This window comes from Alexandromys fortis, unplaced genomic scaffold (assembly GCF_014885135.2).
Source record: "Alexandromys fortis isolate MF-2015 unplaced genomic scaffold, M_Fortis_MF-2015_v1.1 scaffold_35, whole genome shotgun sequence".
NCBI lineage: Eukaryota > Metazoa > Chordata > Mammalia > Rodentia > Cricetidae > Alexandromys > Alexandromys fortis.
The window spans coordinates 8,897,179-8,921,439 of NW_026067913.1; the positions used below are offsets into that span (position 1 = coordinate 8,897,179).

At 44.0% G+C, this 24,261-nt stretch overlaps 1 protein-coding gene across 2 annotated transcripts in view; it reads right to left on the reverse strand.

Annotated features, from left to right (window-relative positions):
• Akap6 (A-kinase anchoring protein 6) overlaps positions 1-24,261 on the reverse strand; it is a 454,178-nt gene that overhangs the window by 375,055 nt on the left and 54,862 nt on the right. Inside the window, exons 1-2 of one of the 2 annotated variants that reach the window (XM_050138896.1) lie at positions 8,971-9,916; positions 2,193-2,404 (exon numbers count right to left, since the gene is read on the reverse strand). The gene's annotated coding sequence lies outside the window, so the exon portion shown is untranslated. Of the gene's footprint in view, positions 1-2,192; positions 2,405-8,970; positions 9,917-24,261 lie in introns of those variants that run through there. The other variant, XM_050138897.1, reaches the window with a different exon arrangement.

A 24,261-nucleotide genomic window follows, 5' to 3' on the forward strand; every position in this document is an offset into this window, starting at 1 on the left:
GATATATTAAAGCGGCAGCAACTGAAATAGCCTTAGCTCGTAATTAAGACGCAGCTAAACAGAGTGCAGCCCCGGCTGTGGCCCTCTAAGACACAGAACACCCGGGTGACAGCTCCGGCTACCAGGGCTTTGTTCTCCTGGAGCGAAAACCATGAAGACATAAAGTTGGGGAAGTGTCGCTGCACACTGTGGGGGCTGGGAGGAGGGTGACAGGCTTGTCTGCGCTGGGCGGATGTTCCACTAGCAACTGTGCGGCAGCCCACACCCGCCAGGGCCCTTCCCCGCCCTAAGAGCGTGACTTCACTTTTCTGACACTGCCCTTAAGGAATCTGGGCCCCTGTGACTTCCAGTAATTGTACGCACCACCCATGATGAAGCAGCTGAAAGCAGCGTCAGAAAGAAGAGCTAAGAATTAAGGCCAGAGAAGCCCCCACGAAAGCGCCGCCGTGAGCAATCTTATCACTCCCGGAACACCAGACAAGTCTTTTCTCATTCCTTGTCATTGAAAGGCACACTTCAGAGGGATTGTGATGGGTGCTGGGCACGGGGTCCAGATTTGCACTTTAGCCACCAGGCACACTTTCCCTTCCCCCATTGCCGTCTTGCTCCTCCCTTTCACCTTAGAGCTTCTGGCTTGGCTGCGCTCACACCCAGCAGTCCCAGCGGAGCTTGCAGCTCACACTACGCCTCAAAAAAAAAAAAAAGCAGGCAGTGAACGTCCATGCTCTTACGTGCTTGAGAGAAAAGCCAGGCTGAGTTGACCTCTTCCCTCCCAGTTAGCTGCAGGCCAGCCGTGTACCCTTAAAGGACTCGGGAGCAGCATGCGTGTGGTGTGGGATAAACAAACTAATTAAAACCCAAGCTCTCCCGCTCAGGCTAGTGCCCAATGGGCCTGCTATGCCCAACTCCACAGGAAAAAAATAAAGCAATCCAAGCTGTTCCTGCTCCTTAGGATATATCTGTTACAGGCGCCATCAACAATCTAAGCCAAACATAAAGGAACCCGAGGGTGCTGTCCTTTCCAGTAAGACCATATACGTGGGAACTATCGACGGGACTGCCCTGACACCCAGGACCACTCCCTAACTGTAAGGAGGCAGACCCATCAACTGCGCTGACACGTGTCTTCTTTCTCTCCCCTAGCAGCAATCAGTCGCACCAGGGAAATCCGGTCCATTTCATTCCCCAAAACAAAAGGCAAATACACCGTTCCCTACTGACCTCTTGGACTTTCCTTTAGAAAATAAAAATTAAAAAAAAAAAAGGGAAGAAGTGCAAAGGGTATAAAGGCAAGCTCTGGATTAAATGTAAACAATGCCTGTTTGTCCAGAGTTTCAGAATGAGGTGATGTTATGAGTGGGGGTTTGCCTTCTTAACGAGTACTAAGACACCCTGACATTTATCCATCACATCAGCTTGGCTCTAAAGTTAAGCAAGAGACAGCAGAGCCACTGGTCCCTCCAGAGTGTCTCGCCTGGTTATCTTTGACTATCACTGCCGCAGAGAGATAGGCTCCTCTCCCATTACAAACCAGCCTGCAAACAGCTCCCGCTATAGCCTCCTAACTATGGAGGACATGAAGACATCCCGTACAAATCAAAGGACATAAATAATCTCATTCGGTTTCAGTCTTTATGCCTTTGATAAATTCTTTCTTGAACACGCGAGAGAACGCCTTTCAGATGAGGGTTATGTCAAAGGCTTATTCAGCCTTCATTCCTCGCTGTGAGGAACCTGAAACCCAATGGAGGTAAATCCTGAATTCCATTCTGCAAGTCACTAAATATTTCATAAACCACAGAGGCAAATAGGACCAATTAGCCCTGCCCCATAAAAAAGAAACATATCTTTACAATGCTACAATACCATGAACTACACATATGAGAGCTTATATGGGCGTTTGCGGGAGAAAATTATCCTGCGTTTATTTTTTTTATCATTATTCCATGAGAACACTAAATATAACAGGCAGAGCCAGAGTAAGAAATCTTTACACTTTGATTCTTACATGACGCTTGCAGGCCTTTGTCTTAACACAGCAGCCTGAAAACAGAAATAAGCAAAACAACCCCTCTTTCTCCGGTCCATTTTAAACAGACAACATCCCCCCCATCTCTTTGCCTGAGCAGACGCCACCGCCGACCAGCCAACAAAACAACCATGTAATTAAGGCTCGGACATTTAACACTCACCATCTCCTGCTCCCGCCGTCTTCTTTTGATGTTTACAGCACATCTGTAGGATGCAATACTAGGAGATGCCTTGTTTGACCTGCTGCATGATGCTGTGACATCAGTTCAGATGATGCAGCTCATTATGGGAAAGGCTGCTGTTGCTATGGCAACCGGGATGTGCTAGGAATCCTTGCTGCATTTCCAGTGGAGCCCGAGACAATACGGAAGCTCTGTAAGAAACAGACAATATGCAAAATTCAGTCCAAAGGAAGAGGGTTTCTCATTGGACTAAAATCCGTTAAGTTCAAAAGGGATTTTCCTAGAAGAATTTTGGAGGAAAGTATTAAATCACCTCTTTATTTGCTGCTATAGATTTAGAGACTCAAGGTGGGAGTGGACTGTAGGCTCGGGACTGAGAAAATACAAACTCATATTCATGTTTCCCTATCAGGCAATCTGATCATTTCTTCTCTCTGGCTAGTGACAATACCTCTTTAAAAGTTACTGAAAAGAGTTCTAGCTCCTGTTCAAAGACCACAAGAGCAAAGCAGGGAGTGAAAAGTAAAAGAATATTTAATATAATAAACAGCTAACCAAGTGAGTCTGAGTCTTGAGAGCACAGACTAATAATTCTCCAAACATGGGCCAAGCCTCGGTGGCTAAGTCTGCCCTGATGATGTACCCTGACGGACAGCAACCCACAGGACTTGCCACAGCAAGAACTCAGCTGCCACCTAACCTGCAGGGGCACCAGGAAGGGGTCCTATTCCAGGGACCCTTCCCTTGTCCAGCAGAGAACTCCTCGCAGTCAGGGCCAAAATGCAAGTGTCTTTGGGGTTAAATCCAGAGCAAGTGGAAGAACTGTAGAAATCTCTGGTCACAGCCACTCCCAAGGCTGGGATTTGTTGTCCTCTCCAGGCAGGAAGGCTGCCTACCACAGAGATTACTGCCTCCCCTCCCCCACTGGGCACATTAAAACAAGACTCAGGAAGGGATTCCTCCCCTTAGTCAAAGAAAGGGGAGTCCAAAGTAGTGGCTTATTTCCACTCTGAAGTGTAAATAAGCATCGCGTGGACACCGAGGAGGACTCAGCGTGGACCAGCAGCCCAGCTCTCACAGGGTTAATACTTGCAGGCCACCGACAGACAGACAGACACAAGCTGACCTACATCCATTCTATCTTTACAACTCTGAGGAAAAACAACGTTCTGAAAACCCAATAGATAATGAGACAATTCTACCGCCCCCTCCTCACTGAGATTTTGAACAGCCCTGTTAATCAGAAGCACTGAGGGTGGGGCTCGGGTGTCAGCCTCTCTGTAAAGGCGACCTGATAAAATGCAGGAGGGGTGCCAAGATCCTAGCTGGGCGCACCACCAACCTTGCACAGGGCAGCCCTGCCCCGGGTGTGGAGCCATGACTGTTCAGAAACAAGGAAGGGGAAAGCAAGAGGAGACACCGTCTAGGTACTCAGCAGTCGGCACAGCAGGGCTCCCTTATCTTAGGTCACATGATACACAGACACACAGACAGACAGACAGACAGACACACACACACACAATGGGAAATTAGCATGGAGTCCCTGCAGAGACAAGAGCACTGACCTGGGGGTCAACAAATCCACCTGGGATGCTACTCCCTCCTAGAATTCTGTGTACTGTGGCCCAATCTAGTAATCTCTCCTGGGCTCAGGGGTTTCCTCTGAGGGATGATAGACTTGGCTAATAATCATGGTTTGCTATTATTATTATTATTATTATTTTGATGATACAGAACAAAGCTCGACTGCCTTCATTAGGGTGGGTGGAGGGGATAAGAAACCCACAGTCAAGACTGTTGGGTCCTTCCTACCACAGTTACCAACCCTGCCTGCCAATAGAGTACTACGGGCCTCTCTCTGGACTCTTGGGCCTCCACAAGCCATGGAGCCTTCCAGAGATGAAATCCCAAGACCCCATAAAGAGGAGAGGACTGGTCAACAAATGGACGGGTAAACGATAATGTCGTTTTACCCAGTTATAAGGAGAATGAAATTACGTCATTTGCAGGAAGAACAGATTATGACACTAAGGAAATAAACAAGCCAAAGACAGACAACACTTTTTTTGTTCACAGAATATATATAATATATAAACAATCACATACATAGTATATAACTATATCATATATAATAACTTACATGATGTTTATATCATATATAAATATATCATAATGTGATATGTAAATATATTAATATATCATACATATGATATGTATGTTATGTTTCATACCTGAACACATTTTCTGTTCATAGTTCCCTTTGCCAGGTTCCAGATATGGTAGGAAAGAATGAATAGAGCAATAAATCTGACACCGGGTCAGGTTTTTAACATTGTGGACTAGCTGAACCATAACTCACAAGTTGACCCCGTTGGCTGAAAATGGTGGCCATTTGTAGTAGAAGCAAGCTATAAAGCATGTCCTTGCTTTGTGACTGGACCTGTGGTAGTTCACTCCAGACTTCTCCGTGTCCTTTGCTCTGCTGCTTACCTGCCAGGGTTGTTTATGAAGATTATGCTTCATATATATATAGATACTACAATGTATCTAACGGTGTCTTAGGCAGTGTTCTACTGCTGTGAAGAGACACCATGACGGTAGAGGCGCTCATAAAAGAAAGCATTTAATTGAGACTTGCTTACAGTTTCAGAGGTTTATCCCATCACCACGGCAGGGAGCATGGGAGCACATAGGCAGACATGCCGCTGAAAAACAGCTGAGAGTTCTGCATCCGGGCCCACAAGCAGCAGTGTTGTGGGATGATCCTTTTGTACACTGTGAAGATGCATCTGTTTTACCTCTCTGCCTAAGGCACCTTCTGGGGTGGTTTAATAAAGAGCTAAACGTCCAATAGCTAGGCAAGAAAGGATAGGCAGGACTTCTGGGGAGATGGAGGAACTCAGGGGAAGAATCTGAGAGGTGGGGACTCACCAGCCAGACATTGAGGAAGTGGGATGTGCCGTACTGAGCAGAGGTAGAGTCACATGGCAGAATGTAACAATGTAAACAGGTTAATGTAAGCTTTAAGAGCTAGCTGGGACCAAGCCTAAGCTAAGGCCAAGCTTCCGTTCTTAATAAAAAGTCTCTGTGTCATTATTCAGAAGCTGCTGATCCAAAGAAAGACCCGCTACACAGTAGGAAGAGAAAAACACTGTGCCTGGCATAGGCTTTTGAAACCTCAAAGCCCACCACCTTCTTCAAACAAGACCACACCTACTCAGATAAGGACACACTCCTAATCTCTCTCAAATAATGCCATTCCCTGATAACCAAGCATTCAAATACGAGAGCCCATGGGGGCCACTCTTACTCAAACTCCCACATTCTACTCTTTGGACCCATATGCTTATAGCCATATCATAATGCAAAAAAAAAAGCATTCAGTCCAACTTTAAAGGTCCCCATAATTTTTCAGTCTCAAGACTGCTGCTAAGTCTTCAAAGTCTGAAGTCTCTTCTGAGACTCAAGGAACGTTCTTAACCAGAACCCCTTTAAAAATTTTAAATTAGAATATAGAACTTCCAACATACAACGGCATAGAATATACACTGTCATTCCAAAGGGAGGAGAGGGAGCACAGTCGGGAAATGCTGGACCAAAACAAGACCACCTTCAGCCAGGTAGACTCCAAACTCTGTATCTCTGTGTCTGATGTCTGAGTGCTCTTCAGATCTCCAACTCCTTTTGGCTTTGTTGACTACCAACAAGCTTCTCTCTTTTGGTGCTGGTTCTGCACCCCGTCTTCCATGTTCCTACTAGGATGGCCCATTAAGCCCATCTTAACATTCAACTACTTTCCTAACCAAAATCCCAATGTCCACATTCCATCACGAAGCAGCAGGGTCAGGTCTGTCACAGTAATCCCCGACTCCCTTTATCAACTTCTGTCTCAGTCAGGGTTCTGTTGCTGTGAAGAGATACCAAGACCAGGCAAGACAACTTAAATAAAAGAAGGCATTTAATTGGAACTTACAGTCTCAGAGGTTTAGCCTATTATCATGGCAGAGAGCATGGTGGCACTCAGGCAGACATGTTGCTGGAGAAGTAGCTGAGAGTTCTACATCTGCATCCACAGGCAGTAGGAAGATAGAGATACTTGGCCTGGCTTGGGCTTTTGAAACCTCCAAACCCATCCCCAGTGACACTTCCTCCAAGAAGGCCATACCTCCTAATTCTGCTATTCTCCGATGACCAAGCATTCAAGCAATATATAAGCTTGCAGGGGGGGATGGGGGGCATTCTTATTAAAACTACCATGTCATATTGGAAGACAGAAATACCAGACTTTGTTTATGGCACCATTAACAACACTCTTGCACCATTAGTGGAGGTTCCTTAGCACTCAGATTCCAGGCTGTAGAATCAAATGGTTGGGAAACAGACAATGAAAGCCTGAACAGTGCTGGAGCAGTAGCTGACAGCTTACATTTTGATCCATAAGCACAAGTCAGTGAGAGCTAACTCGGAGTGGTGTGGGCTTTTAAACCTCAAAGCCTATCCCTAGTGACGTATGTCCTCCAACAAGGCCACACCTCTTAATCCTTTCCAAACAGTTCCACCGAATGGAGACCAAGTATCAAATATATGAGCCTATGAAGGCTGTTCTTACTCAAACTAGCAACAAACTGTAACCTATTCCTGGCACTGACGATTTCACTTGCAGCATAAGATGCCTAGTTGGGGCACTGTTTTCCCTGTTACTTTATGACTTCATGTATAGCCCCTCTATATATGTATATATTTTAGAAGCTTCTATGGTAGTGGGTTTCCACGTGGTTTTTCAAATAACCTTTTATGCTACTTGCCCCTCTCATGGTCCCTTCTTTATACTTTTCTCCCACCCCCTCTTCTCTCTTCAATACCCTAATTTTTCCTTTATCTCTCCATACCTCTATATTCTTTTACCCACATGGGACACTGACTCGGGGAACAACACCAAAGTGAGATAGAAAGGATGTAAGAAGCAGAAGGCAGGAAGGAGCGCTATGTGATGATGTCTCCTGGGCATGGCATGGCCCCTGCACAAGAGCAAAGTCGATATTCCAGCCTGAATGAAAGAAGGGATAGGAACCTAGGAATTATTGGTGATTGATGGCTGCTGGAGGACAGAGCCATTTTTTTTTTGGAAGTGTGGCCATTGGTGGGTCGCTCATACCCTGACGGATGGCCCCACACTCATATGCACACAGCATCACTAACTAGACTCTGTGGACCAAAAAAAGAGAAGAATATGTGTAAGTGATGAGAGTGTGTTAGAGGAGCCCGGGGGGGGGGGGGAGGCTGAGGATATGAATAAGACACACTGAAAGCACAAACAAAATTGTCATGAATAAATGAAAATATTCTAGAAAAAGATTGAGAAATCAAAATAAGCAATTGGCATATAATTAATTGAGCTAGTTTGCTACACTGTGTAAAGTACATGAGAGTGAATACATGAATATACATGAATCATTATAAACGTTTTATGAACAGGAACTTTTGGTATTCTCTGCTAAGGGTGACATGTTTGTACTGCCCTCACTTTCCTGCATCTTTTGACATGCAAAGAATGTGAAGAAGAATGTGCAAGATGAGACTGGGGAGGTGAAATGAGTCTCTCGAAGGGTTTAGTCTGAGGGGAGCGACTCCATGTTACTTTATGAAAAGAAGAGAACACTGGTCTTCAGATGGAGATAAAAATACTAATTTCCACCTGGAATCCTAGAAACAGGCTCTTCTCCTCCTCTCTTCATCATGTCTCAGGCTCATATATTTAATACTTGATCTCCAGTTAGTGGAACTGTTTGGGAAGGATTAAGGGGTGTGACCTTGTTGGAAGAGGTTTCAGTCAGCTCAGTCTGCCTCACGCCTTATATCAGTATCTAATCTCCTGGATACTGCTCCTGTATCATGCCTGCCTGCCGCCTCGCCTCCTGCCATGATGGCTATGGACTCTCACCCTCTAGAACCATGGGTCCCAAATTAAACACTTTCTTTTGTAAATTGTCTGGGTCATGGTGTCCTAGACAATACGAAAGTAACAAACACAGCTCTTCCCTTAACTGCAAACGGTCTTAAACATCTACTTTATGCTGCTAAAACTACTAACTAATGAAGCACATACAAGGAAGGAAAGGACATAATATCCAAATTTTAAAAAATCAAATATTTAGTATTGAAAAATGTACGACCACTTTGGTTGTAGTGTATCTGCATGCAGCGCATTATTAATATAACAGTTCTTGTTGCCGTGTCTGTGCGTCCATGTGTAACAGGGACCTATCTCAGTACAGTACCCTATACCGGAAAATGCGGATGCTGCTGTCATAGCTCAAGCGTGCTCAGGGCTGTGTGAGAGCACACCCCTGGGCTTTGTTATAAATGATTGTAAGTTTATGTGGTAGTGACAATGCAAAGGTCTTTGCACAGATGCCGTTGTGCAGTGCTCTGCTGGTACATTTGTGTGCTGTGAAGTTTCTAAACATAAATGCAGGTTTGAAAAGAAGACAGTTAACAAAGAGCCACTCACCGTGCTTAAGGCATATATATATATATATATATGTATATATATTTACATATATGGAGAAATTCAACAAAGAAAACATGTTTATCTTGCTGCAGATATATGAAGACATTAGAACACTCATCCAAATAGATGTATACAAAATTTGGTTCAGTCAACAAAGAACACCAAGATAACAACACACCATGGAGTATAACGTTCCTAACGGAAGACTGAAAGTGATTAAGATACACCAGGAAAGTCCTCACTTACCACCTCTTATTAACGTGGGGGTGAGAGACAGCAACCTGTCCTTGGAACAAACGAATCAGACACCTCTTCCTCACAGGCCTGATGAGTTCTCCATAGTGCAGCACTTTGTCTGTCCCGAACAATAGGAAGCCAGAGGTTGCAGGCAACTTTCCATCTGGCTGTAGCCCAAGAAGAGAAGCAGCTTTTCTCAGAGCAGCTTGAGTCCTCAGCCCGGGGAAGAGAAGGTGTGGACCTTCTCCTGCTGCGATGTGGATAAAGAGCTGTGTTGCCAAGAGCAATGGCGCAGAAGGTCCACGGAGCACAATTTGTCATCTCTCGCTCCTCATCACGTCATCGAGGTCTTGAAACTTCCCTTGTCCCTCCCAGGAACAGATTTCCTGATTCCAGATTCCTGATCTTGCCAAGTTCACTATTTGTCAGGAATGGACCTGAGCTGAGGAATGGAAAAGTACGAACTCTCGTGACATCAAACTTTTGTTTATTCCAAATATCCATCAGCTGGCTGACTGTGAGCCAGGATGACTCTGGAAAGGCAATGATGCCCGTGGCAGTTTTGAGACAGTTGTCTCACAGACAGCTTTTTATTGGTGCCAAAGGTGCCCTCATACCCTTTTGGTCCCAGAGTCAGATCGTGGCAGGTCAGGGCGGGTAAAGTAACCTAACAGAAGCCAAGGCAATACTGGGTATGAAGGGCAAAGCTAGGAGGCCCGGAACCACAAACACCGCTAGTTACTTCAGCTGTGAGGTCCGGAATTACTAACAAGCAATGTTAGTCATGAGGCAAACGATGCTATGACCGAATATCTGACAGAAGCACTTCCGGGAGGAACGGCTGACAGTTTCAGAGGCATCCCTGCTTTGTGGCAGGAAGAGAGTAGCAAGGCAGAGGAGTTCACGGCATGGCAGCCAGGAAGGACAAAAAAAAGAAACAAGATGTGGTCAGGGTAAGGTCCAATCCCAAGGAGTCTATTTCCAAACATCCTCAGAGTCAGAAAAGATCAGGCTTTTTTCCAAAGTCCAAATCCAAAATATATAATATCAAAATTAGCATTACACAGAACGGCAGAGAATGTGTCCCACATCCCACATTCTCAAAGGGAGGGCTAGGAAGAACGGCGGGGCAGCAGTGGAAGAAAGCAAGACCAAACCCCAGCAGGACTAGCGCTAAATCCTACCGTTCCTCGTCCCGGGGCACGTGGTGCCCTGACTCCTGCAGTCTTGTCGATTGTAGCCAGCAGGCTCTTCTTCAGGCTGGCTCTACTCTGCGCTTGACTTCCCTCAGCAAATGTCCCCTGTTCCTGGCGCTTCCAACATCCTGGAGTCTCCACTGCCGATTCTCCTCCAAAAGTTTCGCCCTCTCACTGGCGACCTTCGCTCTGACTGTGCCATTCATAGCCAGATTCGCGGGCTTTCCTTCGACGTCTGGGTGCACACTTGATCCAGTTCTATTGCGGCTGCCCTTGCCAGAGAGCGTGACTCCAGCTTCTTCGACCCTTTGTCACGGCCTTGGATCAGGACTGCATCTTTGGTGCCCCCGAGACTTCCAACTTCCGACAGAAGAGATGCTCGGTTCTCTGCCTTTCTGACTAACAGATGGCCCTTGCTGAACTTTCCAGACCCCAATACTGTAAGCCTGTTAATAAATAATATCTTTCTATAATTTCATATAATGTAATTATATAATGATAGACATCCTGCTTCTTTGGAGAACTGTAATGCAGTGATATCCCTAAAATGGGCCTAGCAGCAATCCAACAAGCGTTTTCTAAACTCAGAAGTCAGGTGCAAACTTTATTTGATATCTTTGTTCCTTTTACTGAAAGAGTAATATTCACGTTCAGCCATTTGAAAAAATAAGTTTTAATCATATTTATCATTTTAAGCTTCTAATAATGTAAATGGTTTCCTCAGTGAATGCTGGAGCATATTTTAGCGGTGTTAAATATATTCAATAGAAATTCTAGACCAATCAATTAATGGAAAGAGAAAAAAAAACTTTTAAAAAGTGCCTTTCCTTCAAGAGATGGTATTTCCTGCTACTGAAAAAAATCTTAGGATAGCCCAACACACTGATATCTTGCTAAGTCTATTAATATCCAAGGCTATCCCAAGCAATAAGGAATCAGTTCTCTTCTTTTTAACTCATTTATGTTTTACTTTGTTTAGATGTGTGTGTGCCTGAGTAAGATATCGTGCCGTGCATGAGACCGGGACAAGATCACTCTTTGCAGCTGGACTTCCATATCTCTGAACTGCTTGTGACTGGAGGGACAGGCCAAATCCTAAAGCTGTCAAAAATATGCTTTTGTGTATATAACAGAAAGAAACAGGAATGATATTTAGAATATGCTCTCTGTGTTTTCAAGGCTCCTTTTATGTCATTTAATTATAATTAAGGAGCTGATTTCTTGGAGACTAGAAAGACGGATCAGCAGTACGGGCACTTACTGTTCTTGCAGAGGCCTCGTTTAGTTCCTAGCACCCACACCAGGGAGCTCCTAATTGTGTGTTAACTCCCAGAGGACCTGATGCTCCCCTCCTAGTCTCCTTGGGCATGGGCACCTGGGCTCATTGATGCACACACATACTCTCAGGCACACACACACATCTAAACAGAGTAAAACATAAATAAATTAAAAAGAAAAGAACAGATTCCTTGTTGCCTGGGATAGCCTTGAATATTAATAGACATTGCTCCAGTAGATGGTCCCACATCCATGATCATATAGGCAGCATGAAGTGGACCCAATGGATTTTAGATATTTGTCTTTAAGAGTAAACAAAGGTCTGAGGAGTTGACTTAAGGAGTTAAGAGCAACAGTTCTTCTTCCAGAGAAGCTAAGTTTGGTTCCTAGCATCCGTGTGGCTGCTCACAACTGTCTACAACTCCAGTTTCAGGAGATATGATGTCCTCTTCTGGGCTCTGTAGGCAGTGCACACGCATGCACACACAGAGTATACATATATGCATGCAAAACACCCACACATAACATTATATATGTTTGTTTTAAAAAAGACAGAGAAGCTGGAGAGATGGCTCAGTCAATAAGAAGCACTTGCTGCTCTTCCAGAGGACTCAAGTTCTGTTCCCAGCACCCACATCAGGAGGCTGACCACTGTAACTCCAGCTTCAGGGTATCGGATCTCTGTCCTCCACAGGTGCCTACACTCGTGTACACACACACATATGCAGACACACCCCTAAACATAGTGAAAGATAGTAAAAATCAGTCTTAAAAATAAAAATGTAAAAACAACACATTATATTGAGAGGAGGATGTGTTAGCAAGGATAGACAAGGAATTATATGCATGCATGAAATTCTCAAACAGCAAAAACAGATATTGTGTTATGTGCTATGATACTAGTGGCGGCACTTTCCTTAAGGGAATTTCCTCAAGGGCTGGAACATTTCTCTCCTTAAAGATGCGGGGACTAGAATTCTCTTTGAGGTCAATGGAGTCAGCGTTTTTTATTTTTAAATAGATTTGGGGACCATCTACTAATTTCTCTTAGGGGAAAAATATGAGAAAATCTAAGAAAAGATGTTCCAATTTAAAACATAAGCACTGTTATTTTGGTTAGAGGTAATTTTCATGTTGAGATGAATTTAAGTGGTGTGTGCGTGAGTGCGTGTGTGCTCGCTCTCGCGCGTGTAAATGTGCATGTTCATGTGGGTGTGTACCATGAGGCAGAGCACTGTCTCATGGAACATGGAGTATACAAACTCAGCTAGACTAACTGGCTATTAAATTCCATGTTCTCCTTGTCTCCTCCTCCTAGCGCGAGATTACAGGCACACACCACCACACTCAACTTTCTCACGGGGTTCTTGGGGAGCCAAACTCAGGTTTCTGTGCTTATGAGGCAAGTACTGAATACCTCCCTAGCTCTTGGGTAGTTTGTAGAGACTTTTTCTCTTTTTGGAAGGGGGACTATGGATTGAGGATATGTTCTACTAAAAGGAATGGGTAGTCACAATCTCTGGATGGGACAGACTTAAGGAAACAAGCAGGATTTGAAAAGGGTAATCTCAGAAGGTAAGTAGAGGAACTTCCTATGTCTGGGCCTTGTGCAGGAGACATGCTTAGATTTTTATTAGTGGGCATAGCCAAGTCCAGTCCAGGAGTATCCACTGGCCTCTGCTACACAGAAACCTACATAGAACCAAACAGGCTGACACTAGAGCAGTTCCTAGATCTACAGACACCTAAGGCGGCTACACTGTGGCCCTCTCCCCTAAAGTCCATTGTTGAAGCCCTAGTCCTAATATTTGGAGATAAGACCTATAAAAATGATAACTGAGACCAATGACATTGTAAGAGTGTGACTCAAAGCAAACAGTGCTGGTGTTTTTTAGAGAGAGGGAGAGAGAGAGAGAGAGAGAGAGAGAGAGAGAGAGAGAGAGAGAGAGANAGAGAGAGAGAGAGAGAGAGAGAGAGAGAGAGAGAGCAAAAACTCACGTTCTTTTTGACACCCAAGAACACAATGAAAATTTGAGTACCTGAAAGTCAAGAAGTCATCAGATTCATTAATTTTGGATTTTCTAACCCCTAAAACTTAAAGAATATAAATTTCTGTTGTTTTAAGTTACCTAGTCGTTGGTATTTTGCTATAGTGGCCCAAAAGACTGAAAATTTGCTTTAATAAGCATATACCTTATTGTAATCCTCAGAGACAAGTCAATTAACATTAAACCAAAGACGTATAGTGAACTTCAGTGTGACACTCTGGAAGCCTCTTATCTCTCTCTAGCACCCAGCTTCAACACTTCGAAGGAATCTGCAGTGTCTTCTGGGAAGAGGAATATAAAATTTCCCTTGGGGAAAAAAAAAAGCACCCTTTCCCTTTCTCTAGTCTTATGGTTTTAACGGAACTAAACCCACATGTGCAGGCAATCTCTGGTTAAGTTAAAATGATAGCACATTCCATTGCTGTGGCCACACTGATTAGTCTCAGAATAGCATATAACCTAACCACAGTCAAGGAAATGTGTTTACTCTTTCTCTGGGATTGTTAGTGCAAGAATGAAGCCACAAGTCTAATGGCCAGATGAAGTAAACAGAGGCAAATCTCATTGGTGGTCTCTAAATTGAACTATACTAACTCGGCCTGATTGTTTATTTTCATACAAACCAATAAATTCCCATCTTGCCTAAGGTACTTGGAGATGGTTTTTCTAACACTTGTAATTTAAAGAATTGTAGAGAGCATGGGATTTGATTGTACTGTCTTCCATTTTCTTCCAAGATGGGTTTCCTGCCTTAGAACTCTTGGCAAGGTCTGCTGAGACTCTCTGGTAGGCTGCAGGGTCATCTTTCCGGTCATGCATATCATGGAAGGGCGATAGAGCATCCTATAATTGAGGGGTACATCTTACGACCTTCCCGACCTGCTCTTGTTTCCTATGGCATGAAGGCAAATGTTCAATATGAGATAGTTAAGCAAATCCCAGGGCTTGAAACTCAAGAATTACTGCTGCAATAACATAGTCAGTCATTTTTGTCTCCTGCCACTCTTTGGTTATCACAGTTACTCAAAACAAAGAAACGGGTACTTCAGGCCCAGGTGGAGTTACAGAAACAGAGAGCATAGACCCTGAGGGCAGACAAGAGGGTGCAGTTCCTCCCACTCCTTAGAGATGAAGCCTTTTCCTCCAGCTCTCCACCACACATCTCTAGCTCTTACCCTTTTCCTTCCAGTTACAGGGTCCCATGCATAAGACTGGGTCTCCTCAAGATTCATACATTGAAACCCTAACCCCCAAAATAACTGTATTTGGAGTCGGAAACCATGAGAAGTCAACACAGATTAAGGAATAAAGTAAGGGCAGAGCCCCAACCTAGTGGGACTGCGAGTCTTGTAAAAGAGGAAGAAACTCTGGGACCGTGAGAACACAGTGAGAAGTCAGAAAGAGGGTCCTTCACCAGCAACCAAAATGGCCCCTAGAGGCTCACAGATGTGAATGTTTGGTCATGGGGAGTGGCACTACTTGAGAGGGATGAGGAGGTGTAGCCTTGTTGAAGGAACTGTTGGCCGGAGTGACTGTGATCATATTACCTGATACCTCTTCACTGTCTGGTGCCTAAGTTAATTGTTGTATATGAAAAATCTTTGAGGCCTAGGCCCATGGCCTATCGCAAGCCCTCTGAAAGTGTGAACTATTGCTAGTAGAAGCCCAGTGGCAAATCTGTGCTCAGCTAAAATAGTATAACAAAATATGCATGCACTGGGTCTTCAAGACTAATACATTAAAAATAGGAACAATGATGGATAGCCATCAAGAGTGGCGACCTACATTTGACCCTCAGTACCAAGACGATGGAAGGAGAGAGCCGACTCCATCAAGTTATCTCTGAGCTTCACCTGCACACCATGACACACACACATTTTACACAGACAGACGGATAAAATGTAATCGATTTTTTAAAGAAGGATACTCCAGGACAGAGCCTTTACTGCCTCCCTGGCTACAAGTCTGCCTATACTCCTGTCATAGAAATGTCTTTTGCTTCACTTTTATCATTTTTTACTATTTTTATATTTTATTTATTATTTTTCTTATCAAATGGTATTTTCTGTACCAGGTTTTTCTCTTTTTGGACATCAACCACTTCCCGAATTATGACACAGAGATTTACTACTGGTTTTGAATGCTTGGCCTAGTTTAGGCTCACTTCTGGCTAGCTCTTTTAACTTAACCTGTATCTCTTTGTCTACCTTATGCCTCGGGGCTTCTTACTTTTCTTTCCTTCTGTGTCTCTTATTTCACTGCTGTTTGCTTCTGCTGGCTGGCAGCGGCCTCACTTCTTGCCTGGGGCATGTCCTTCATTCTCTCCTCTCTCGCTCCCTTTTCTCTAGTGGAGCCTAGATTTCTTCTATTTATTCTCTCTGCCTGACAACCCCACCTAGCCCTCTCCTGCCCAGCTACTGGCTGTCTGGCTTTTTATCAGACCGATCAAGTGCCGTAGGAAGGCAAGGTGAGCCATCTTTATATAATTGAACACACATCCTTGCCTCACGAAACAAGTGCAGCATAAACAAAAGAAACACACCTTTACACAGTTAAAGTAATATTCTGACACATAAATGTCACACATCTTTGACTAGTTAAAACAATATGCCACAGCCATTTTTTAATAGTTTTTTTAAAAAAAAAAACTTTATTATAAAGAAGTTGCAAATTAAAAAAATGCCACATAATAAAATTTGTTTTGCTTTGTTTTGTTTTTCAAGACTGGGTTTCTCTGTGTAGTTTTGATGTCTGTCCTGGGACTAGCTCTTAAAGACCAGGTTAGCCTCAAACTCTCAGAGATCCAGCTGCCTCTGCCTCCTGACTGCTGGGATTAAAGGCGTGCGCCACCACCACCCAGCTTCACAAAGTGAAATTAACCAGACCCAATTCTATACATCCCAATGAACTTCCACACAGTTAGAACAACCTTTCTGAAGCTGTGGGGATTCACACTGGATTTTGACCTTTCACTTTAAATATAATGTCATGCACTTACATGGTACAGAAAAGAAAAGCCCATGTGAGTTACAGCTAGAAAAGCAACGAGCCTCTCATCCTTTCATGGCTAATGCCCTTTATCTGCATTTATTCCTTCCTCATCCCCTGATATTTACCCTTTATTTTTCTCCTCTCTATATGTTATATTATGTCCACATGTACATTTGTTTACATATATACATATACACATATACCATATGTTATGATCCATATGAAGAAGAACATAACCGGTTTTTCTTCTGAGATTGCATGTCCTTGCTTAATATTATACGTTCTAAATCCATCCATTTCCTTGCAAGCTTTTTATTTCATCTTTTTTTACATATAGCTGAATAGTATTCCATGCTATATATGCACCAGATTTTCATTATCCACTCCTCGGTTGTGGACAGCTAGGCTGGCTCCATTGCCTTGCTCTCATGAATAGGGCAATGCTAAACCTGCAGATAAAAACATCTCTATGGTGAGTGTGGAGTTTGCTGGGGCTAAATGATATTTTCATTTTGTTTTTCCACTAATTCTTGGTGAGGTTCTGAACAAACCCACCACAGGTAAAATTCCTCCTGGTAAGAATCCTAGCCCACCCAACGCTGATTACTACAGCCCTGATAATGAAAAGTAGTGCTCCCTCACGCCCGTCTCCTGCGGCTCGTGGGCCGAAACAGTAGTCCTCGAGTTAAATCGTTTAAGCAAGAGGCAATTGAGGATTGATGGAACTATCATTCTCCCTCTCTAATCAAGCCCCTAACACACTTTTACATAAAAGATGGAGCTTGAAGATCCGAATTTCATGCCAAATCTTGCTCCCCCATATGGCAGAAGGGCTGTTGCCACCCAGGACAGCTGCTAAACTCTGGTTCAATCTGACATGGAGCACTGGCTGCCCAGAGGGTGTCAGCTCCGAGGTGTTCAGGCCTCCATCTCTCCCTTCCTGCCGGCCTATTAGGTTTGGGAGCAGGCGTTCAGCACGACAGCCCTGCTTCTCCGGGATCCCCGAGGGCAGCCCCTCCTCAGGGTGGAGCGTCTGTCATATGGCTCCCAGGCATCTGCTTTTAAGCAGGTTTTTGTTGAGGGGTGAGACGTCCCAGTATTGCAGTGTTTCCCCTCCCTGGGGACTCTTATGCTAAATGATGAGGGCAGATGAAGCCAGGAAGAATCGTTCTTGGCTAAAGTGGGTTGTTTGGAGCCAGATCTCAAACCTCAGACCCTAGAGCGCTCCCTCAGTGTTCAAGAACAAGAGGAGAGGCCGAGCTGTCTTTTGGCGTTCATATCCTTGCCCCTTGTCCTCTCTCTGTGCACTCATCCACGTTCTGTAATCTCCAGTGGGCCTAATTTCCTTCCCATTTGCTCTCTCCCTGTCCTAGTAGTTATGTCGAAACATGCCATCCTTCAAACTCGGGTTGACGAAAGCCAGTGTTTTCAACCATCTCCAAACAGGCTCAACAATACTACAGCCAAAAATGTTCTTTCTCCCCTTTGCCCCAGAAAGGGCTGGAGCTAGAGACACTGGCAGACTGGCAAACATAAAAGTAGAAATCTGGGTGAGAATGAAATTATTCAATTAAAAAAAAAAAGAAAGAAAGAGAGGGAAAGGAGAGAGGAGGAAGCCAGAGAAGAGGGCTACAAGGCAGGGGATATGCCCATAAATTATTCATCTGCTGTGAACCAAACCTTCCAGGATGACTCTAGGTATGTTTAATCCCCATTAGCAGCCCCGTAACAGAGGTACCCTCATTCAAGACGGTAACCCGCCTGGTATTACATCATCTACTAAGTAGGACCCCAGACCTAGGTTCACAGCTATTGTTCAAGACCTCTCTTTTAAACGCATCTCTCTGCCTCCCTAAAATACAAATGGCTGTGCTCCAGCCCAGTCTCTAAGAAACGGATGTGATTAAGGTTATGCTGCACTTTCACGTCAGCAGACGCTGGGGGATGGGTTTGGGTAACCAAGTCTGCCCGCAGCTCTTCTCCGATGCCAAATCTCTTTCTGAATAAACAGACTTTAAAAAGGAATGTAACTGCGCCTCACATGGTGTATAACCTGGATTAGGGATCACTGAAGTGGTGGACTGAGGGCTGAGGGACTCAAGGAGCAATGAGCAGACTCAATAGGATTTACCCACTGCCCTTTGGCCTCAGATGCTAATAAGCCCAGAAAGTCCTTCTCACTAAAATGAAATACTTCTAAAACTGCTGCCGGTCTTAAGATATTTCCAATAAAAAAAAAATCCGCTAAAGGGACTACTTTAAGCATTGTATCAAAAATTGCAATTCTTCTTAAGGTCACACATATATAATCTTATCTCTGGGATTTATGCTCAGGCCTTCCATTCCTATTATGAGCCCTAAATAAAGTATTTCAAGTCTTTTAGACAACGCTATAGCTTGAATGTCCATGTCATCCCAAGAGTCGGTGTGATGGCTTTACTGATGGGTTGGGTCGCCAGAGGGATAGACAAGAGTGAGTGAGGCCGAGCATTCTAATGGCTGCTATCACTTTCTATGACATTCTGCACGAACTCTTCCAGCCACCCTGACGCTCACGGCTTCTGTCCGTGTGGGATCTTACTTTCCGGTTCCATTCGTCGGCTTCTCCTTGAGGATCGGAACGATGGGTCTGGAAGGCATCTTAGGGTGATTTCATAAGAGCACACCCGACCCCCGACCATCGTGTTGAGACTGAAGAAAGTTGCTTTAATTTGCCTTTAGTCTTGCTAAGCGAAAAGTCGATGATGTTGTCCTTGAGATTAATAGCACACTAGCGCGAACAGCCTCGGAGGGCTGCACTATAAATATTTCACAGCGTGGCCACCCAGGGGGCGGGGGAACCTACCTGAAAGAGTTACGATGCCATGAACTAGTTTTCTCCCAGAGTGGAGACCTCACCACGTGGAATATTAATATTTCCAGTATTTTCTGTTACTGAAGTGAGTTAAAGAATACAGAAAGTACCTCTGAACTTTATCTTAAAGTAGATAATTTTAATAAGTTATTAGAAGAAACTGTTCTAGGAATCCCCAAATCTCCATGGCTTAGCACATTAACGTATTTCTTACCCAAATCAAAGGTCAATGAACATTATCCAAAAGACAACTCGCGACTGACTATTCAGTCCCGAGATCGCTCCATCTGTAACTGTGACCTGCTTTGGGTCTTTGGGTCTTCCATTCAGAAATCGAGCAGGGTGAGGCTTCTCCGTGGGACGTTTCTACAGGTCCAGCCCATGGGGCTTCTCCGTAGGACATTTCTACAGGTCCAGCCTGGGGCAAGGGGCATCTCCCACTCACATTTAACTCCCCAGTCCAGCACCAGGCAGCTCCTAGGAAGAGGTGCGAGATAATGAAGACCAGGGCAGCGCAGACTGAGGTCCAACTGTGTGCCCGAGAAGGCCAGCACACAGACGCGAGTGTAAGAAGCTCTGCCAGGTACAGAAAGTTCTTGACTTAAAAACACCAAGTCCACGCCTTTAATCCCAGCACTCGGGAGGCAGAGGCAGGTGGATCTCTGTGAGTTCGAGACCCGCCTGGTCTACAGAGCTAGTTCCAGGACAGGCTCCAAAGCCACAGAGAAACCCTGTCTTGAAAAACCAAAAAAAAAAAAAAAAAAAAAAAAAAAACACCAAGTCCAGGCTATTTATCTAAGTTCGGGTTCTATGGCATAACTTATCACATTGAAATACAGAATCGCTCTGCTTGAATACACACACTTTAAAAAAAAAAAAAAAAAAAGGCTTTATAACGATATAGAAAACTCACTGAAATTAAGCAATCAAGATGTGGAAAATTTGCTTATTAAATAATCATAGTGAAAAAAATGTACTACAAGGTAAAGAAAGTTGAATGATTAGGGCTCATTCCGAGAAAAGTATCTTCAAATACCCGCTGTGGCCTTCCCTGCCCCTCCCCCATCTCTTTTAAGGTCAGTACAATCACCCTGAGTTGAGTTCAGTGAATCGGGCCATAGAACTACACACAACACAGTGCAGTCGTCAGGAAACAGCTCAACTCTGCTCCACCTCTGACAAGCTCTGGAGCTTGGAGGCATAAGGGACCTTTCCAGCAGAATTTCCTGTCTTCTCTGCGCAGCGCGCCTGCGAACAAGAACCCGATGCCCGCATTCCTGTGTGATGAACTGCCCTGACTGGCTCTGCTCTGCCACCTTCCCATTAATAAGGTCTTTGTTCTCTGTCGTGTCTACTTCTTTGGGAATCTCTTGAGTCTTCCCTACTATGGGGGGCTTCAGGGCTACCGGAAGAGCAGCAAAAAGCAGTTCTTTTTCATAATCCAAACACCTAGGAGCAGAGAACGGTTGGCTGGAGGAAGAAGGTGTTTCTCCCCCAAATAAAGTCATTGGCCCTGGTGATCACTAAGGTCTGGGATTATCCCTAATAAGGCCCAGGGTAGGATCGCCGCCCTCCCCGCACACCCCACCCTGCAGAAAAAAGCCTCTCCGTTTCTTGTGTTTCCTAACGATTACCCAAAGCACAATGTAGGAAAGATGGGAGGGGAGGGGAGGCCAGCCAGCAGGTCAGCCTGGAAGCAGCCAGCGAGAGGCTGGCAGGCCCTGAGCCTGCTGTCGTCCAACGAGGGGGTTTTACTGACCTGACCGGAATGACACACGAGAAGGCAGCAGCTGTGGCTGGAGCCAACCTTCCCAAAGCCTGCTTAGCTAATGAACTGGAAGGACCCAGAGGGAGTCGGGAGAGAATGAGCCCCCAGGGACGTGCGGGAAGGGCTCGCCATCCATGAATTTTGCATTTTTAATTAGGCTTGCTGGTTTGATACGGATAATACTCTTTGGGGAGAATATGGCCAATGTGTTCCTCAGCAGCCCCTCTGGATAACGGGCTCAATACTCCCCCTTGTTCATGCGACCTGACATCTTTTGATAGAGCCAAAGAAAAAACAGTATTTTAAGTATTTTTATTATAAGAGGAATATTCTATAATTATTAAAAATCAAAACATTTAAGGTATAAAATATAAAGAAAATGTACCCTATATACATCCCTGATAACAATTGTTTTATTTGGCTCATTTTTAGATACTCAAAACCACTTACATCAGCTATTTATACATATATGTAGATATTTAAGACAAAATGGCTAAAAAGTATATATTAAATTATATACATTTTTATAACTTGTGTTTTAATTATTATTTTTACTTGATAAATATACTTCATTTACTCTGATAGCTATCATGTGTTCTAAGCATGTGTTTACTAGTATCATTACATACTACTCAAACTATGTTAGCAAAATAAAATTCCTGGCAGAAGGATTACTAGACCAAGAGATTATATATTAGTACGTATTTATGTTCTATTTTAATGGGCATTTCTAAATTATGACTTTGTTTTGTTAATTATAAGTATGCTTCCAAGACAAGTCTAGGGCAAGTTACTTGAATGATATGGCCTTTAAAGAAAATAAAGCCATCATAAGAATTCTTCACTGTATGAATTTCAAAGTCCAAACATGTGGCTAAGGAAACAGCTGGCTAACCGAGAGAATCCATCCAAAATAAACAAAGCATAAATGTCTATATGAGCATACAAAGCTGTAAATTGTTTTATATTCAATTTCATATTCTGAAAATTATTTTAAAATTGTATAATATTTAATTCTTTGAAAGTAAAAAAACTTGTTTCTTATGTTTTTATTTTAAAAAATAAGTACTAGGTAGCTTATAAACCAGAAATGGGAGCCAGAGAGATGGGGGCCTAGGGAGGTGACTCAGTTGGCAAAATGCCTGCTTCGCATGTATGAGAGCCAGTATACAAGACCCACATGGCAGTGGGGTGGAGCCAGGCATGGCAGCACATGCCTGCGACACCAGCACTTGACTTATGAGACAGATGGCTCTCTGAAGCTCTTTGGCCAGCCAGCCAAGTCAATGACCTTCAGGTTCAGCAAGAGACCCTGTCTCAAAAGGAACAAAAAGGTGAAGAGTGACAGAAGCTGACATCTCTAGCCATACATGCACTTGAGCACATGCTCACACAAACTCATATATGCACCACACATGTACATGCACATGTGCACATGCACACACTAGTTCATACATGTGCCGCACATACATGCATGTGTGCACTGCACGTGCTATCTCACATATACACCACAGACGCATGCGCATACGCCACACACACATGCATGTACATATACGCATGCACCCACAAGCTCATATACACTAACAAACAAACAAGATAAAACTAAGAGATAGAAGTAAATCTATAAGGAAAGAAGACAACTTCTACTGCCACCATCTCAAGGCATGATAAGGAATGAGGACAGTACACAGCCCGACACACTTCCTTTGTGTGGGGCGGATAGATGTCCCTGGCCTGGGCCCTGAATACGGATGTCAGGGATGGTTCTGTCTTTATGCTATTACAGGTGGAGGAAAGAAATGAAGAGAGCTGACCCAAGTTGCTGCCTCTTGAAACCACAATTCTGCAGCTCACAGAAAATCGGCTCTTTGCCTCCCTAACCTTCCTCAGCAATGGGGAATGCCGTAGGACTGTTAAAACTTTATGTGTGTGGTTCCTGTCACTGAAGACAAAGAAACAAGTCTGGGAAGTGGTGCATAAATCACCCACGTCTCAGCAAAGCAAAGGAAAAGGAAGCAAAAGAAACCGCCTAACAAAAACTGGAGATAATGGCTGTCAACCAGCCCTTTCTTCCTCTCTATTCTGACGCCAGAAGTGACGTCTTGAAGTACTTAATGTGTGCACATTACCTACTCTAATGTTAAATTTATAATCTAGTGTGCTGAAAAGCTCATGTGGTTCGGTAGAACCATGCCTGACAACCTGAGGTCAAACCCCAAAACACGAGCTGTGGCAAACAAGCATGTGCACACGCGTGAACAAATAATTGAACTAATGTAATTAATTTAAGGCTCAAATGTAAGAGGAAATTTTAAAAGTGGCTTAGACTCCAAGTTCATGAGTTACTGGAATCTAAGCAAGATTTTCATTGACTGTCTGACAATGACTTGGCAGAACGGAGGGGGGCAGGGAAAACTAAACTGAATGCTGGGGAAAAGAAGGCGGAATCAGGAGAAGCCATGTAGCCCTACCAGAGACAGACATCGGGCAGAACCTTGCCGGTAAGCCACAGCCACGTGGCGATACACAGATTAATAAAAATGGGTTAAATTAAGATGTAAGAGCTAGCCAATAAGAAGCTAAAGCTAAGGGGCCAAACAGTGATTTAATTAACACAGTTTCTGTGTGGTTATTTCAGGGCTGAGCAGGCGGGAACAAACAAGCCGACTCGTATGCACAGGACAGTCAGTACAGGCACACATCCCGTATATCCATATCTAGCTATCCAAAGTGTACATTAGGTCACATAGAAAATGGGAATCCAGGTTGGAAAAAGAGTGGTTGTTGTTAACTATGTGACTCTCAAGCAGAAAGATTACCTTGGTTTATTCAGGAAAGCCCAACATAACCACAAGTTTCTTAAAGGGAGGAGGTGGTGAGATGACTCAGAGGGTAAAAATGATTGTCATCAAGCCCGACAACCTGAGTTTAATCCCCAGAACCCACACGGTGGAAGAGAGAACCAACCCCAGTAAATTGTCCTCTGATCTCCATATATATGCCATGGGAGAGAGAGAGAAAGAGAGAAAAAGAGAGAGAGAGAGAGAGAGAGAGAGAGAGAGAGAGAGAGAGAGAGAGAAAGCATATTTTTAATTGGGCTTATTTTTTATGTGTATGAGTCTTTGCATATATGTGCATGTACATGTGTGTGTAGATATACATATA